Source organism: Melanotaenia boesemani, chromosome 20 (assembly GCF_017639745.1).
Source record: "Melanotaenia boesemani isolate fMelBoe1 chromosome 20, fMelBoe1.pri, whole genome shotgun sequence".
In the NCBI taxonomy this organism is placed as follows: domain Eukaryota; kingdom Metazoa; phylum Chordata; class Actinopteri; order Atheriniformes; family Melanotaeniidae; genus Melanotaenia; species Melanotaenia boesemani.
The window spans coordinates 21405780-21425527 of record NC_055701.1 but is presented as its reverse complement, the minus strand read 5'-3'; the positions used below and the strand labels follow the sequence as shown (position 1 = coordinate 21425527).

General features: G+C 39.5%; 1 long non-coding RNA gene across 1 annotated transcript; it reads right to left on the bottom strand.

The window, feature by feature from the left end:
• Window positions 1-6487: 6487 nt before the first annotated feature.
• Window positions 6488-19748, bottom strand: LOC121631780. Its single transcript, XR_006008791.1, has 3 exons — window positions 19652-19748; window positions 18201-18202; window positions 6488-6498 (listed from the first exon to the last, which is right to left on the bottom strand). It is a non-coding gene; the product is annotated as an uncharacterized LOC121631780 (long non-coding RNA).

The window sequence follows — 19748 nt, the reverse complement described above, 5'->3', positions numbered from 1 at the left end:
GGAGGAGGTTGAACTAATGTCAAAATACTCTGAGCTCTGTCTCCAGCAGATTTCATTGCACTTTACAGTTTCGAATGATGGAGGCAAAATAACAAATCACAGTTTTGTTTTGATTTGTAGATAACAAATCTGATTCACAATTAATCAAGTATAGTAGGTGAAAGCTTTCTTATAAGAATGGATGTCAATCTTTTGATTAAAAAAGTACACATGCTGATGAAAATTGGACAAGATGTGGTTGAAAAAATCTAATTTACATAGTAGAGCTGTTTATACTTGGAGCTAAATCTAAAATGATTTGAAAGCAGTTAAAGCACAGTGTATAATTCTTTGATTTCCATTTGATATAAACATATTTTGAATAAAAAATAACAGAAAAACAACATATCAGATGCTGGGACTTAGACGTGTTGCTGTTTTTGAAAGTTCCAGCTTTCCCTTTAGCTAGGTGGATAACACATCCATGACTTCCAAATATCATATCAAAATCTTTATTTTCCACTTGTCCACGGTCCATCTAAGACAAGTCAACTGTGTTTCTACATCTTGTTTACAGACTTTCTGTAATTTTCTTTGCAAGGTTTTAACTTTCATTAAACTGTGTTCAGTTATTAATGTTTTTAATGTCACCGAGCCCATGTAGTGATTTTTACAAGAAATTATTTCTGCTTTTTTTAATTTATTTATTTTTTATTTCTGCTCAATCTTTCAAAACTCTTACAGAGTATGTGAAAACTCACAAGTTCTTTTAATTTTTGGCCTCCACAGTGGTCAGATCTCAATCCAGTAGAGCAGCTTTGGGATGTGGTGGAACAGGAGATTCTCATCATGGATGTGCAGCCAATAAATCTGCAGCAGCTGTGTGATGCTGTCATGTTAATATGGAGCAAAATATCTGAGGAATGTTTCCAACACTTTGTTGGATCTATGCAACCAAGAATTAAAACAGTTCAGAAGGCAAGTGGGGGTCCAACCCAATGTTCTGTACATTACGTTAATGCGCATGTGGGTTAGGGTTAGGTGCAGTCGTCAATTTGTACTATGCGTATGCTGATCTGACAATATGTGCTAAACTGACAACACTGACACTAATAAGATGTATCTAATAAAGTGGCCGGTGAGTGCACATATTATCCTTTAGTATTGAATGTTAGCATATAATAGAATTAGCAATAAACACAATTTTTTCTAAACATATTGAGCTAAAAATGATCTTCTAAAGTTCATGGCTTATATAACCTTCAGAAACTACTTAGAAGTTGTTGCCTACAGATCACATGCATGTTCACCTCCAGGAAGTTTCCATTATGCAAGACTTCTTTCATGATCACAATCTGCAATTATGATTCTCTGTAGAGAACCCACCTTTACTCTGCTGATTTTCTGACATCTCAGAGCAGTCCAGCACCACCTGAAACCTCACATGACCTCATGTTTATGGATTCAGAACCATCTGTGCCCTTTTACAAAGTCATCTGAAAAATGCATTTTCCTCATGCAATGTTTGTAAATTAGGCCTTCTGGGAGATTCTGAAAATCAACTCTTGTATCTATGATTATCACTTCAAAATAAATACCCTCACAACTTTAGGATGTTAAATACAAAGCTGAGATTCCTCTTCTGAGTCACCAAAATGTCATTTAGGTCACTCCTAGTTAGACATCATGAAACAGGAGGAAAGGGAAGGAGAGAAGTTATTATTTTTAGAACAATGACTCTGATGGGAGAGAAACAAGAAACTTTTAAAGATTTGGCTGTAAAGAAAATTGTGAAGTAATCCAGATCAGATAAGTACAAATAAGTACAAATGTCATATTTTTCTTTGAGAACTCATCCTCCAACTTTACTTCCAGCTTTACCACTGTGATGCAAATCCAATGAAACAAAGAGTAGTTCTGTTTATTCTGCAGCCTGTACTATTCTGTGGCCTCTGAACGTTTTGCAAGCTATTGTTCAGAAAATAAGACAGGAATGCCATAATGATGTGTTTCTTAGCTCCTGATTTGGTTTGGCTTTTTGCCTCATGCCATGTTGTCAGTGTAAATACAGGGGCCAGAGCAGCTGGAGCTACAGCTGGAATGTTGGTTGCTTATTTGCTGCTATATTTCTGCACACAGTGCTCTTATAAGAGGGGCTTAGGTTAGAGTTATTGTGAATTTCCATAAAACAAGCCATCACCAACAGAAAGCGTGATGTGTGGGCTGCTTAAAGAGACATGTGAGCAGGGAAAGGCCTCCACGTGCATCATCACTTTTCTCCTCTCTCCTGCAAAACCATTCAGGTTCTCCAGGGATTTAGTGGTGCAATTAATAGCTTAATGATTTTTCTTTCTTTTTTTTTATGCTAAGTGGGTTGTGGATTTGTTACTAAACCAACTCTCCTGTTGCACAGGATGTTCTCCTAACCCAAAGCAAGCTAAGGAGTTGAGTACAAAACAGAAAATATTGATTTTTTTTCCTGCATCTTTAAATGTGTAATCCATCAAGTCTTAGTGTTTCTGAGCTGTTGTGGACCAAAGCTTACAATTTATTTGGGTAACGTTTACAAATCAATGTGTCTTTATCTGAATAATGTAGTGGTGTAGTTCAGCAAGCAAACACTGTTCTCTTATTGACCAGCTGCACCTTTCCCCTTCACTGTCAAGACATGATGTAGACTAAATACTTTCAATCCCCCACACATGTCAAGGAAATTAAGATGTATATGGTGTTGCCTGATGTGTAAATGGATCCCTATCTGGATAGCGTGATGTTTCCCCTCCTCTGTCCTTTCATTTAGGCTCTCAGTTACAGGGTGCCTCAATCAATTCATTCACTCAGCCACCCAGCCCCCACCAGGCATCCAGCAGGGACCCCCTCTAAATAGAGCCACCTCTTGTTACAGCAGGCCTGAGGACTCTTTTGTTTACCTCAGATTTAGTGAAAACAGGGCAGGTGCAGAAAAATGGAGGTCAGTGATACAAAAAGAATCGGTATCATGTGACGTTAGCCTTCATCCTTCGAGTTGAGGTGTTGTATTTAGCTCTGTCATGCTGTGTTTAAAAAAACCATAAACTAAATGAAAGAAATTCTGGATTGATTAAAGTTCGATGTTGATATCCATCAGTGTATATAAAGCATGGCAAATCCATAAGGAATAGAGGAAAAGCCCAGAAATCGAAACCCACTAAACAACTTTATTAAATATAAAGAGACTTTAAGAACAGTGGGTGAGATATAACTCTAATCCATCTCTGCACTGTAAAACTAATAAAAGTAAGGCTGGTTATTTCAAAATCCAAAGCGCATGTCACATAAAGATAAATAAACAATGAATTAACAGATATCATAGAGCCAAAGTAAATAATAAGTAGGCACAGAAATAAAAACAAAGACTGGAAGCCAATGAGAGATTGCAAAAAAACCCGTTATCGGTGTTGGAAATGTCACTTGAAGCCAGTGCAGCAGTATCATGTGTGGTGGAGTCCTGGTTTTGAGGGTTTGGTTCTTTTCAAGAAGAGGAAGCTTGATACTACAAGACTGCAAGTAAGTGAAATATCAGAACAGTCATATATATTCACCATCTGTTGATTTGAACAAGTATTAAAATTGCATCACTGGCTGCAACCTCTGGGCTGTGGAGATTTCTCAGTCCACTCAGCTGAGATGCTCAAGTCAGTCAAACATGGAATATATATGTATGAAGTTCTTGCCTTCCTTCTACTGAAGTGCTCCCTTAGTTGACAAGGCTGCCTTGATCTCAGCCAGTTTTATCTAACACTGGGAAATCTATGAGCTGTTAAGGATTTACCTTCTAGTGGAGTTTGCTTCCAGTTTTGACTGTGTTTGCATTGTCCTGACTTGCTGATGTTACACTCATTTCCAAAGGTAATATTTCTTGAATTAATCCTGTTAAAGTTCCACAGATCAGTGAAAAATTAGTTTACTGAAGAACAAGTCATATTGGCAGCATTATGATGTTCAGCTTACAGAACAAAGCTTCTTTTTTTTTTACTTTTTAAGGAGAGGAAAAAAAAGGAAAACTATGAGGAGGCTTTCAAAGCTGAAAGAAAGAAGACCTAGATATGCCTAACCTCCGAAGTATTGAACCGCAGCCTGCAGGTATTCTCAACCTGCCAGCTGAGGAGCAACAGGGAGCTGCCTTGATCCAGCCAAACAGAAGGCCCTACAGATTTCTGACCTGTTTGGATAACACTGCTTTTGTTCAGCCAGTTCAGAACTTAAACAAAAGAAAAAAATAAATAAATAAAATGCAACTTTAACACTTGAAAGAGGCAGTCTTTTTTTTTTTTTTTGCTTTCTGCTGGTCAGGAACTATTTAAAAATCATGTTTGGTGAAACTGTGTTAACTGATCAAATGTTAACAGTTTGCACTGATCCTCATTTCTCATGATAAATTTGCATTATTATTAAATAACAAGGAAAGGAAATACACAGTTTTAATTTACGGTGTAATTTACTGAAACTTTGAAGGCTGATTCAACCATTACATGAACCTGGAGCACAAACCTACAATAAAAGCCAGACAGTCGTTGTCTCGGTGCAGATAAAGGAAACCTCCAGCTGAAGACAACATTGATTGAGGTACAAAAGGACATGATTAATGAGAGGCGCCAATGAGATAAAGAAAAAGTCTGTAAACTGGAGTCAGTCAGGACATTTGATGATGCCTTTGAGGAAAAAACTTGTTATATTCAAGGATGGTTTGATAGAGACTAAAGCACAAATAAGAATCAAAACCTGAAGTTTCAGAAAAGATTATTCCAGTTAAATATTGAACTGATGCATCTTAATTTACTCCAACCTCCTTTGACAAATTCCATCTGACACTCGCCCCCTTTCATCCTGTCAGACCCCAACTTCAAACTCACTCCTTTGTTTTCATCTTACACAAAAAGAGAAAAAGCAGAGATGTTTAAAATACAAAAATGAATCAACATTTCCTGTGATAAGCTGTAAGTTTTAGAATACTGTAATAAGTAAAATATTTAAAACAATTCTGTTTGTTTAAGCTTTATTTAACAGATAAAAGTGGCAGGAAATGTAATAAGACCCACAGGAAATCAGAATGTGAGATTTTGAAGGAAGATAAGACTAATCTTTATTGGCAAGCTTCTGAAGGTTTTTATCAGATATATTGTAGTTTCTCTTTCTTTGTATCCCTGTCTAGTCTATTCCTCTTCGTTTCTTATTGTAGTTCCTAAATTATTAGCCAACAATCCCCAGTAAACCTTTCCCTTCTGCTTCAGAGTTGACCTCCCACAGGCAACACAAGGAGACAGGAAAGGTTGTCTTGGTGACCATTGATCTGCTGACTTACTCAATGATGCTTCCCCCATCTCAGTATCACCAGCTCTCTGGGGAGCACCACAAAACAGCAAACATCACCTTCAGCTTCAGCAGACATCAATAAGTCATCAGTTTGGTTAAAGCATTGACCTTGAAAAAAAAATGCAGAACATATAAATATAAAGACAGAGCTTTATACTCTAAGTTCCCTAAGCGCCTAACCCTTCTACAAAGCATCCTACAGAACACATTTGTATTTATCTTGACATTTCAAGTGCTTTTTGTGGGCTCCCTATTGTCTTGGGCATCACTCAGTTTACTTGGGCTGGTTCTGGATGCTTTTATATGTAAAACTGAAAAACTAAAGAAAGTGATGACATCAGATCGGCCACCGGTATAAAAACTGACCCAACCCTGACCTTTTCTTTACCATAACTAAGTAGTGTTGGTACCTTAAACTAAACAAACCAATGCAAATAAAAATACGGGACACAAACCACATAAAAATAGCAGAAAGTCCCATATAGGACACTAGTACAAGTGTCCTGGTTAATAGTTTTAAGTTTGAGGCGTGCAACAATTATAGCACTTCCTAATTGGTATTTTTACACTACTTAGGACTTCTGCACAAAGGCTGGGAACATGTACTCTGAAAAATATTACTTATGACTTCATTATGAAGATGGTTTGACAGTACAAAATCAACCAACAGTCCATTATTAATTATGTACATCATCACTGCTTTCACCAGGAATACTAATAAGATGAAATCAAACCATTATCCAGGATTCTTGGTCACTGTTGACCTCATTCGTATAAGCCCATACAGCATTGGTGAAAAGAAAATGAGAACATCTTTGAAACAAACAACTTTCTTTATAATTTTCTTTTTTTACTTAAATATCTAACAAATAGTGCATTGTACTGTATTTGTACAGAGTACAACGTGTAGAAAATATAACTTGGAAACTGCAAGTTTAAATGAATTATTACTGAATCATCTGGGCTTATGATTAATTTGGAAGCTTGCTGGCTCATTGCAAAGAGTTTAAATCTTTGTTCTGGGCTTTTAAGAAAAGTCAGTGGAGAGTAACAAATTTGCTAATTTCTTCCACAACATCAGATGCTGAAAAAAGTGAAAGATGTTAAGGGCCGAGCACCAGCCCAGCATGAATCAGTGAATGACTTTAATCCACTGCCAGTTCTTTCCTACAATGCATTTGTCGTCTTGACAATAGCGTAATAGTATGCCACGATGTATGACGACAGAAACCCTACGTCACGTCCGAAAGAGGCGCCTGTTTCAAAGGATGCTTCTATTTTTGTATAGAACCAGGATTTACTCACCTACTTTGCTCGAGGCTGGGAGCTTGTTACGTAAATATATGTCTTCTGGTTCCTGTGAGTGTGCGTCTGTGTGGGTGTCTGTCTGTGAATGATCTGCCACTGCGTGCTTCCCACTTCTTGCTATTTGGGCTCTGGGCCTCACTCTCGCCCGCCCTGTCCTCCCACAGCTTCCGACAAGCCTTCCTCCTCAGACACTAGGAGCGGCCTGTTGGAGCATCATCTGCCACTGAGTCATAAAATATTCTACTTAAATGGTTTAACAAGGAAATCCAACTTATGTAAGGATCTTTTTTATGTTTATTGATGAAACAAAAATAGCACACAGAAAATCAAATGTAAAGGCTAAATTTCCCCTTTCTTTACACATTTTCAGTATGTTTGAGTTAGTTTTCCTTGTTTCAATTCCTCTACATGCCCTCAGTTATCTTTATCTGCTCTTGACTGTGTCCTCACCTGTCCCGTGTTGTTCATCTCTCACTTGTATAATCTAATCACCCATCCCAGTATGTATGCTCCGTGGTTCTCCTTGTTAAATGCCAGATCCTTGTTGTTATATTTATTTATACCAAAAATAAGCTAATCTGGTCCTTTATGGCTGCTGTCCTGCAGATTTGAGATGTTTTCTGCTTCAACACACAGTTTTAGTAATTATTAGCTCCCTCAGTTTTCCTGCCACTGCAATTTTTTGTGTTGGGTTGAATTAAAGACCCATTGAGCGTGCATGCTTTTCGTTAGTATCTCTCCACCACTTTTAATTAAATATGGGCGATGTCTCAATGTAAAAAATGTTTCTTCCCACACCAAACATGATGCATGTTGACAATGTTTCCATTTATTTAAAATAAGTTGTTTTTCAACAAGTTTTTTTTTTTTTTTTACCAAATATAAAGACCCTCATATTACCACCATAGAAAAAAGAAAGAAAGAACAGTACCATTCACATGCAGATGAAGAAAAACACAAGTATGTTGGGTAAGAAAGACTTATTCAGACAAATATTGACTTTTGTGTCCCTGTTATGATCCATTGATTACTTCTAAGAAAAAAAGAAAAAAAAAAAGAAAAAGAAAATCATATGTCTGTGCAAGTCTGTTCAGCAGATATCACAAATTAAATTTCACTCCAGAGAAACAGGCAGACAAACAGGTCCAGACATAAGAGAAGGCAAAACAGATCACTCTGTTTTTGTTTTTAATCTAATCTCTGTAATGCATCGACAGATGAGCAGTCATTGGTGTACTGCAGATGTCTCACTTTTACCAGCAAATGTGATGCCATTTGTTTCACTGTTTTTTTTTATGTCACACATGTTAAACACCTCCTGCATCACCTCAGAACTGCATTAATGACTATGTGTGAATACTAATGACCTCCTCGGAGCATTAAGTGTTAATGTATTTAACATCATGTTGTTTTTTATGAAGACAGGTTTTGTTTTTCTGTGTGATTGAAGGCAATCATCCCCACTGAATCATCAATAAGGCAAACAGAGAGAAAAGAATTGCCTACATGATCACTGCTGCCTCTAAAATGGACACTGTGATTGTTTGGGTACAACAACCACATAAATGAAAACAATGTGCAGTTAGGAATCAGAGAAGAAATTTACACTTCTTACTTACTGAAAATGCTCAGCTGAAAAACAGATGCACTATTTTCTGCACTATTACCAAACACAAAGGTAGGAATTTGGAAGGAAAAGTAAAAGAAAAGGAAAAAAATTGTATCCCATTTGATTGTTCTCTGTGAACAAGGACATTGCTGTTCCTAGCACAAACTTGTCAGCATCGTCATCATCGCATGAATAGAAACACTCTGACAGGCTTTAATCCTCTATGCAGATGTTCAGTCATGTTAGTTTGTACTCTTAAAAATGTCAGTGCTTCCTTCTTTTATTATATAATAATAAGTTTTGCGGATTTTGCATCGACATGACTTGTGCATTAACCATCAGCACCTTTTTCTAATGGCCTATATTAAAGCGACGATGCCTCAAAAAACAGATGTACTTGCTTTTAACTTGCTTTCCTGATATGTAAATCAAACAGAATTCAGAACACCATGTGTGGGGCAAAAGCCTCTGGACTCTTGGGGCCCTGGGCCCTTCGCTCTGGCTGCCCTGGATGGCCGGTGCCTGGCGGGGTTTGCGGCTGCCAGTTCTGGCCCACAGGGGCCTATGCCCCATGGCTCTCCTCTGCCACCCTCTGGGTGGGGCCGGGGTCATCTTCGGTGTGGGTGGTTTGCATTCATACTCCAGGATTGCTGCTGATGACCCGGATCTCTGGGCTGCCCTAGTCTGCCTGTAAACCTCTGTTGAGGCGTGGTCACATTTGCATGATGTCACTCACCACTCCTCATCACTGATCACGCCTCATTTTACATATTCTGCATGCTGACAGTCACGGAGTTGTCCAGTGGGTTTATACACTAAGAGATATTTTTGTTTTGTGGTTCAAAAGTGGACTATAAATTTGTAGTTGTATGGGGAAACTGTGTGTGCTACGCCCAGAGAAATGCCTAATTTACTAAATGGGATTAAGTTTTACTTCATTGGAGAGATTTGACGAAGCTTGGAGGACACTGTGATATTGTTGACTTTGCACCCTTGAAGCGGACAGGACCACGTCTTTGTGTCGGCAACTTATTTCTCCCAGTCCCAGTGGTGCATATAGCCTTTACAATTTTAATTTTTATTTTCGGGAGACAACATGACAACACTAAAAGCAGCGCACACACGCTATTGCAACTCAGACGCACCGTCTCACTGCGCGCAGGCAGGTGACGCACCGTGTTGCTCATAACTGTCTTGTGTACAATAATAAACCAGGTCTGCACCAGCCTCTTAACGACCCATTATCTGAGTCAGGTGTGCTGCAGTATGGACATACTGAAAACCTGCAGGACGCTGGCTTAAGAGGTCCCAAGTTGGGGATGCCTGCTCTACGGAAATTCAGACACACACTCACTATGCGCAGGCAGGTGACCTACCGTGTTTCTCATAACTGTCCCACATTTCTGTATGTACAATAATAAACCAGAGTAGAACAATTAATCATTGTCAAAAAGAACTGAAATGTTTCTGCTTGATGAGTATATTTTCCATAAAATGTATTTTGCTCCAATATAGGTCGTAACAACATCTGCATACAGTACAGGCTATGTTCTTATAATAAACTTATCACGTTATAACGTGATATGGTCCCATTTTTTTTAAAAAATTGGGTGACAGCTCCACGCTTCCGTATATCTGGTACTTCAGTTGTTGTTGTGAAATATTTGTGATATGTTTTTTTTTATTTTGTTATTGTTTAGGCAATCTTGATTACTGTCAGCTCTGTTTTAAGTAAAAGCTGTAGGGAATTTTCTGGTGTGTTTCTGTTTAAGGGTAGCAATCTGTTGTCTGGTAGTAGGTTAGATTGAAGGGTTGTTGCCTTCTATATGTTGTGTTTTTGTCTCCTCTTTCTTCTACCTGCTTTCCCTTTTGCTTCTTTTTGCTGTCTTTCTTCTTTTTCTGTCCCCTGTGGTCAGATCTAGCAAGACTACAGAGATTCCATAATTCAAAGTAAATAAATAACAGTAAATAAATAAATAAATAAATTTATCAAGAGCAGCCTTATATTCATAAACCTCCCCTTGGCAAAGCAAATTTGTTTTGCACACCACAACAACCAGCCTATCAGTCGGCTTGCTATGATGCTGGACAGGACAGGTTAGAAAAGAAGAAGAAAAAAAAAACTACTTGATTGACCATACAGGCAAACTAATGTTTAAAACCATAAATGGGTATTGAACCAATAGTGTCAAGCTCTGCAACAGTGTATGCATAGATGGGTTTACAGTCAATTTCAGATGCAAAAAGTTTTCATTGCAAAATTGTGACTAATGGTCAAAAGTTGTGGTGAGAATTCTGCAAAATACAGAACCTTGTAGCACTAGATCATAATTGCCTAAGATTCCTTTGTGTAGCTGGCATGGCCTTCTGCATGATGGAAACACTTTCTTTGGAAGGAATAAAAGATAGTGAACACAACACAAGGGATATCTGCTTTTCCATATGATGGTAAAGTAAAGTACACCTTGGTACAGTTTTCCCCTGCTTCATTTTTCCTTACATATGTGTCGCTGTGGGCGAGATCAGTTGTTCATCAGTGCAGGAGTGAAGCTGAAGCAGCTGCATGACAGAAGAGTGTGTTTTTGACATCGATCCAGCTGATGCTTTTATCTAAACTGACTTACAAATGAGGAACGCAGAATAGTTATTGCTCAAAATGACTTTGTGACTGGCTTTTAGTAAAGAGGAGTTTCATGATAAAATGATGGAGCTGCAGCACTCGGCTCCATCAGAGGAGAAAGAAAAACTGTTCACACTCAGCAAACATGTTCATGTATTCACTATTCTCACAGAATGTGGTGTGTGCAAATATCTTTAACTTATGCTTTACATTTTCTGCCAGACTTTGTTTGTGTGTGAACAGTTTTTATTTACTGAACAATCAAGCCTCATTTTAACCTGGAACATTTAGAACCTCGGCTGAAAAGTTTTTGTACTTTTTGTTTGTTTTTCATTACTCTTAGAATGTAAAGCAAACAAAAATAAATAGATGATTGAAGCAAGTCATATTGTACTGTACAATGTAATAGAAAAGTACAGTTAACTAGAATTGATTACACTGTTAGCATGGACCCACTTAAATATTTATATATGCTGAAAAATAACCAAATCCCAAATATCTTCTCTCAACAAATAGATGTTTCTAAGTGAGAAGCTTTGTGGCTTGATGCATTTCTTATTGAGAATCACGGTGTTTATACAAAGGAAAATCAGCTTACATATGAATCCTTTAACGGGGGATCAGAGGTTATTATTTTGAGAAACAAAATGAGCCCTTTAGGATTCATGTGATCCCATTCTGTTCTTTTGCTTTGTGATTCCTTTTTGAGTACTGAACAATGATCTTAAACTACCCATCTTTTTTTGGAACTTGCAAAGGCATCTTATTTATATTACTTAAGAACTTGGATGCAAACAGCACTGGGATCAGCATTGCTTAGTGGTGCATAAACATCAGTGGCGTTACGTAGAAATCCGTCTAGGCCAACTCAAAAGTCCAAGCTCCTTACTTATTTATCTATTTTAGTTTTATTTGTTTAATTTCTTTACTATTAATTGTTGTTAGCATGATCACGCATTTATCTTCAATTCCCGATATTCCATAATCTGGACAAATAAAAGACGATAAAATGAGCTTCTCTCTCATAGCTGCAGTGGTGTTTCTATCTATATCTGTTAAAGTGCGTTACTTATGTTGAACACTGGGGGGATGGTTATAATGCACCATATGGACACTATACAATGCTTCATTTAAAAGGGTTCATCTTGAACTATACTGCCCTCTTCTCATCCTGTTTATTATAACAAACAAGCCTGTTTTGTTTTTAGCTGCAGAAGAGGTTCTTTCTCCAAACCAAGCCATTTAAAAGTTGAATTGTAGCTTACCCTGACTGAGAAAAGTACAATCTCTTGTTCAGAAAGAATCTGGGTCTTCGTTCACACGTGCAAATCCAATTAGAGACCAGAGGAGTTTATTTCCCGTGCTGTTGCTTGACACATTTACAGAGTTTCATAGAGGTGGCCTGGCTGCATACCATTAACTATGACTGTTCCTGAACAGTTTTATTCCCCACAGACATCCCCTCGCTTTGTAAAAAAACACTAACAGAATATGCAAACAAATGCAGTTTGCCTCCATTAAACAAATGTAGCTCACAGAATACTTTCTGCTTTGTGACACTCAGTCAACACAAAGTGTTCTGCTTTTTTCACTGCCACATGTTTGTTTTGCACAAGGGCTGCTTGTTTATCTCGCATACACCACCCTCCAAAAAAAAAAAAAAAAAAAAATGAACAAATTATTCAAACTTTCTAGGGACACAGTAAGAGCCCTTGGCAGATATAAACTATCAACAAAGATTAAGACTCGTGATAAAATAAGGCCTTGTGATGTAAGCCGAGCTCAGCAGGATCACCTGTGCTTCCCCACCCAGTGACCCACTGTCCGACTGATCCAGTTTCAACAGCGTCTCCTCCTCTGATGTCACTCAATGCATCACTCCTCCCTTTCCTTTCTCTTACATACCACGCTACCACATGGCCACTGGGCAGACTAAAAGCCAAAGTAGACTGCAGTGGGAAGCTGGGAGAATCACTCACTCTGGAGAGTCACTAGACTCAGACACAGAAACAGTTCTGATAGAAAAGTATTGTAAATTTATGTCAGCTGGATTTTCACTGTTACTATGATGTAATGTAATCTCAGTGTAGGCCAGAACAGTGCGTCTCTCTTGTCCTGCCACTGATGGAAGCTTTGTGAGGACAGTGCAGGGTTTTGATGACTGTATTTTACACCAAAGTCCATGCTCCTGTTTTGTGACTGTAAAATAGCAGCTGTGAGCGTTGCTGTGGCAACTGTGCACATCTGTAGCTCATCAGCAGCCGGGTTCCCCATCCTCTCTGCCAGTTCATCAGGGATTCCTTGGAGTTTTGCTAGTGTAATTTTGTGTCTTGAATTAAGTGAAAATTTTTACCTTTGTCTAACTGAACATATTCTTGTTTTCTGGTTAAGCATTTTTGGAAAGTTATCTTATATTTTTACCTTTTGGATTTATCTGGAACTAGCGAGTCACAACAACTGTTAACCTGTATAGAGGAAGGCGGATGCAACTACAATCCAGCAAAACTCAGCACTGCTGTCATGGAATGACATTTCCACATTTGACCAATTAGTTTGTCTCCATTGGTTTTGTTCATTTCTTGAAACAGAAATGACATTCTTACAACTATAAGATCATTTGGCCAAACAGCCTTACAGTTCTGCGCAACATTACAGCTGACTAGCAAAAGCTCATACTGCTCCCAAAACTGTTCACACATGCTTCAAAAATAGATTCCTTTCCCATTTAAAGAGTCAGTACCATCATAATTGCAAAGATCCTTCTCAGTTGCTTTGGCTCATTTGCATTCACTTAGTGCTTTTGCCAAAATAACCTGGATGGTTCAGTACAACTTCATGGATCACCTGCACAAGCTCACATCTCTCCCAAAACTGTTTACCCATGTGTCAAAACTAAATTCCTTCTCATATAAATAGTCAGTGCCCCCAAAATGCATTGTCTCTTTGGCATTATGTAAGTACTGCAAGTCAAAATGTCTAGATGTTTTGTCACTATGGCAGAAGTCAAGCTAACACAATACAATTAGGTACACACACATAAAGTAACTTCCATACGTTAGAGTACATAAAAAGAAAATGTATACAGTATTCTGTACATGTACAAAATATAAACACACACAAAAAAGACAAATCATATCTAGCCTTCAGTACTGTAAATAAAGTTTCACTTTCACATAAAGTAACACTTTCACTGGTCGCTGTCGTCACCCTTCCTCTCCTGGCCACCATCCTCATCCTCCTGGCCATGCACGCGCTGCTCTCTGTTTGGCCATAGATTTTCGTCCACATCGCATTCATATATGGTGTTCTTGACTTGTTTTGACAATTGAACAGACTCTGCATATGATGACTTACACAATGAAATCATGCTGACATGTTTTGGAGAGAACAACCATTTGACTGAGAATCAACTAATCAGTTTAGATCAGCAAGATCTGTTTATTTGGGAAATGTGCTAAATGTGGGCTCATTGTGCTAACTGTAGGCTGCTTGTATAACCATTTGCAAAGATGGACTGAGACACTTGAGACACGTACTAAGACATTTGCAGTTTGATGAAATCAGTGAGAAATGCTATTTGGTTGTGAAGAATTGCAAGGTGGTTTGGAGATATGTCCGTGTTATTTTGAGAAAGTCATTTCTGTTTCAAGAAATGAGCCAAACAAACGAAGAAAAACTGTAATATACACCCACTGGCCACATTATTAGGTACTCAGCTGCTCAGTTGCTTCTTAACACAAATAGCTAATTAGCCAATCACATGGCAACAACTCAATGCATTTAGTCATGTAGACATGGTCAACATAACTTGCTGAACTTCAAACTGAGCATCACAGTGAGGGAAAAAACGGGATTTAAGTGACTCTAATCATGGTCACATGTTATTAGTGCCAGACTGGCTGGTCTGAGTATTTCAGAAACTACTGACCATCACTAAGGTTTACAGAGGATGGTCTGATGAAGAGAAAATCCAGTGAACAGCAGATGTCTGGACTAAAATGCCTTATTGATGTCAAAATAAAATTGGCAGACTGGTTGCAGATGATAGAAATACAACAGTACCTCTAATAGCTCAACCTCAGCTGTTATGGCCCCAGGTCTGCTCGCCTGTCGCCATTTATACAGATGCTGCTGTGCGGGAGCGACTAAGTCCCCACCCTCCGAGGTCCGGATTGGTCGCTTGCTGTCCCGGATGCTTCCAGACTGACAACCCGGAAGGATTCCTCGTCCTTAAATACTGTGGAGAAAGCACCTGTCAGGGTGGCTGGGTTTACTCTTGACACACAGTTTCCCAGGGTGGCATTGCTCTTGTTTAGTGACTATTGAGAGAGTGGTAAACTTAACATAGTGATTTGGTTTGTGCTGAGCTTTTCAGATTAATTTTGGTTTTGGTAAAGAGACTCTCGGTTACCTTACCTTGACCCTGGACAAGGGAGACGTAACACAACCCACGTGTGGAATACCATCTCTGTAAACAAAACATGTCTAATCTTGAAGGAACTGGGTTACAGAGGCAGAAACACCAGGTGCCTCCTGTCAGCTATAAACAGGAAACTGAGGCTACAATTCACACAGACTCAGCAACACTGGACAATAGAAGATGGAGAAACATGGCTGGTCTGATGAGTGTGTATAATACAGACATAGTTGTTATGAGTTATTTGTGGTTTGTAACTTTTGTACAGTCCACCCCCTTGATGCATCAACTGCTTTCTCCTTATTAAAATGTACTATAGAAACTAAAAAAAGAAGTACTTCCTGAGTCAGCGGTCACCAGAAATTTACAAAAGTTTTCAACATTACCAAAGCCTCTGCAACCAGCATTTGATGATGTTGCTACATAAATGTAGATGTTTTGTTAAAATGTTTGTAATAAAAATATAAAACCACATATGATATCCCTACTTTCCCTTCCCCACATTCCTGGAGTCATCATTACCCTGCAGCATCCTGAGAAACCGCACTTCACAACCATAGGCTCACAACTTTGTGCTCCAGCCCAGAGCATCACATAGCAGCTGTGTCACACACACCAGCAACTAGACGTAAATGTTACACACTTACGTCCAGTCCAACCAACACATTGGTTGTTTTTGACTTGCGTCATGGTTGATTCCACAAAGGAATGCGAAAAGATATTATCGGACGGAGCAAGGAAAGGAAAGCAAGTAAGTGACAGAACAAAAGAGAAGACAAGAGTCTCAGAAAAGAGACAGGAAGCAAGACAAATGTTGAATTAGCCTTCATTAGGGAGCACCAGAGTGCAAAAATCTGCCAAAGTAAAACAGTACTGCTTCAAGTGTTATACTGAACATAAAAAACAAAACCATTTACTATACTCCTGATGTGGCCATAAAGGAAAACATACAATAATAATTAAACAGACTTAAACACAAAAATACATCCAAATAGTAAAAAAGGCAACATGGAGACATGTGGGAAATGCCATAAGTCAAGCATTGCTTGTAACATGCATTTTCCGCCACAACACAGATGCATATGATACAACTGAAGATCACATTCAGATTAAGTAAACCTAATAAGGATAGGCTCAGCTGTAAAGTTAAAATGAAAGTATTCAGTTTATTGGGACGGTACAAAGAGAAATGTGTATGAGATGAAAGATTTTATAAAGGTGTAAGCTTATTGAATGATGTCTACAATCTGTGGTTTAAATCATTATTAATACACCATTTTAACATTAACATGGTTTTCCAGTAATAAAACCCATTAGCAAGCTAGTAGTTAATTCACTGCTCTATTCTATTCTATTCTATTCTATTCTATTCTATTCTATTCTATTCTACAGTCATTTAGCAGATGCTTTTTTCTAAAGCGACTTACATTTGAGAGTAAGAACAACACAAGCAAGAATTCAAACAAGATGGGACATTAAGGAATCTTAAATTGGGTAATTAAAAAATATTTTATTATTCATTCAAATGTCAAAAAGCTGCATCAGGCACGCTGGACACAACTTGTGATTATCTTATGTTATTTTCAGGTTTCAAGTACAAATTACGTCAGAGTTGTTTGTTTTTCAATAATCAGTTTATATTTGAAGTCATTAAAATGGAAAATATCTTTATTTGGCCTTGTGGTCTGTAGGTCAAATAACAAAGGGAATGTATCATTAGTCCTAAAACTATCACTAAAATTACTAAAAAAATTGAGAATCAGGAGATCATTGATTATAATAATCATTGGTTCTTCATCCCTCTCTCCCTGAGACAACTGCCTTCCCGCGTACGAGCTGCTTTGGCTTAACACCAGCAATACGGACGGACTGCAGTGTAGACTCTTTCAGACTTTGGGCGGTGCTCCCGCAGGCTGACGCTAGCTGGATTTCCGAAACTTACACACCCAACTTCTCATCTACCGCTTCCAAACACAGAGTGGAGCATTACATTGACACCACCGACCCAACAGTCCATCCCCGTGCAAAGTGCCTGGACCCAGCTAAGCTATCCATCGCCAAAGCTAAATTTGGCAACATGGAACACCTTGGAATTATCTGCCGCTCCATGAGCTCTTGGTCTTTGCCTCTTCAAATGGTTCCTAAGCCCGGCGGCAGGTATTGCCCATGAGGTGATTACCGCAGATTAAATGACGCTACAATGTCGGACCGCTACCTGGTGCCCCACATCCAAGACTGGTAAGGTAAGGTAATTTTTTCCAAGGTGGACATCGTCCGTGGTTATCACCATTGGATGTCCCCAAAACTGCTGTGATTACCCCTTTTGGACTGTTAGAATTTTTGAGAATGCTATTTGGGCTTAAAAATGCTGCCCAGTTGTTCCAATGTCTTATGGACTCCATTCAGTGTGACCTGCCCTTCCTTTTCGTGTACCTGGACGACATTTTGGTGGCGAATACATCCACTGCCAAGCATCTGTCCCACCTGCAAACCCTCTTTGACCTCCTCAGACAGCAGAGATTGATCGTCAACTCAGCCAAATGTCAGTTTGGGTTGGCCACCATTGACTTCTTGGGACATTGGATCACCAAGGATGGGGCTGTCCCGCTCCCATCTAAGGTGCAGGTGGTGCTGGATTTTCCACGATCAGCTACTGTGCGGTCCCTGCAGGAGTTGCTGGGAATGGTGAACTTTTATCATTGTTTCGTCCCCATCGCAATCATTATGGATGCCTCAGACTATGCGGTGGGAGCTGTGCATGAGCAGCGGGTGGGCTGCACCTGGCAACCCCTCTCTTTCTTCACCTGGCAGCTCCGCCTTACCAAACGCAAACACAGCACTTTTGACAGGGAGCTGCTTACCCAGCACTTTACTGCCTGATACTTCTGTTTGTTGCTGGAGGGCCGGCGGTTTACAGCTTTTGTCAACCACATATCACTCACTTTTGCTGTGGCTAAGGATCTGAATCTTGGTCTGCCCAACAACAACGGCAACTGTCCTACATCTCCGAGTTTACCATGGACATACAACATGTTGCAGGCAAGACCAACATTGTTTCAGACTCCCTCTCCCATGCTTTGGCTGGGGCCATCCACCTGGGGCTCAATTATGCCCACATGGCGGCCGATCAAACCTCCGACCCTGAGGTCCAGTTGCTCAGGACCGAGGCTATTAGCCTGCAGCTGAAGGATGTCCCATTTTGGTGAGGGCAGCTTTGCACTGTTGTGTGCTGTTTCATATATATATATATATAAACATGGCTACTGCCTCAACTCTACCTGAAATCTAAGCTCCTCCACCATTATTCAGATTTGGCGTTTGGTTTTCATGTTAAGTATGACCCTGATTATAAGCGCGTCGTGGACAAAAGTGGGAACACAACAAATATGACTGTACATTTATGCTGACATCACCCCGGTGCAAAGACAAGTGGAACCAGACAAAAACAGCAAGCACACATGCTACAAACTTTACACGAGTCATTTAGACAACCACTCACTTATGATTCAAAGAGGGCAAAAGAAATCGACCAGGAGATTGCTACTTTTATTGCTGCTGACATGCGACCCTTTTCTGTTATAGACAACACTGGATTTCAGGACATGCTGTGAGTGCTTGAGCCTCGTTACAAGATTCCTTCATAAACCTATTTCACCCATACTGCAGTTTCTGCTTTGTATGAGACAAAAGCCAAATTAGAGAGGGCAGTGTCAGTAGCACCAGCTGTTGCGCTGACTTCAGACGCCTAGACTGGGGCGCCTTTCGCCCCAGTCGAAGGGGGGGTAAAGGGGAAGGATTCATGGGGCTCATGAGTGACAGGGGGCCCAGAAGGGCCCTCAATGCAATTGTAATACTGACAAAATTATCTGATACTTAATGATAAACTTACAATCATGCAAACAATTTAGTCACAATGCACCGGTATCACTAAGTTTTTTTGGTTTTGGAAACATTTCTGAACACCCAACCCCCTCTATATTTCCCTTAAATGGTTCAGTCCACCTGCTCCTTCAACAGACAGACAGCCCGTGGATGCTTAGACGGCAGCATGCCTCAAAAGTCAGGAAGCTTAAAACGAAAAGAGAAAAAGCTGACACTGGAGAGAGAACAGAGGGGTGGACAGTACGTCACCCAGTTGTTTCAGAGGCGAGGTGGTCAGTTAGTTTGTCTGATGGAAAGTTGTGGAACATCAGCTTGTTGTCTCTTCTAAACTTTGTTCATATAAGCTAGCTCACTTTGCTCCATATTAGCTCATATTTCTGAAGAAAAATGGATTTTATTTAATTTCACTGTTGTTTTAATCAAATAAGCAAAGCAGGCAAACAATTAGCAAGCTGCTCTGCTAAAACATCATGCATGTCTGAACAGACACGAGAGCAGCCGAAGCAGATGCTGCCAGACCCCCCCTCCCCTTCCAGCCCACCTGAACCTGTCCAGGTGGCCCCTGAGGAACGAGGTGAGCA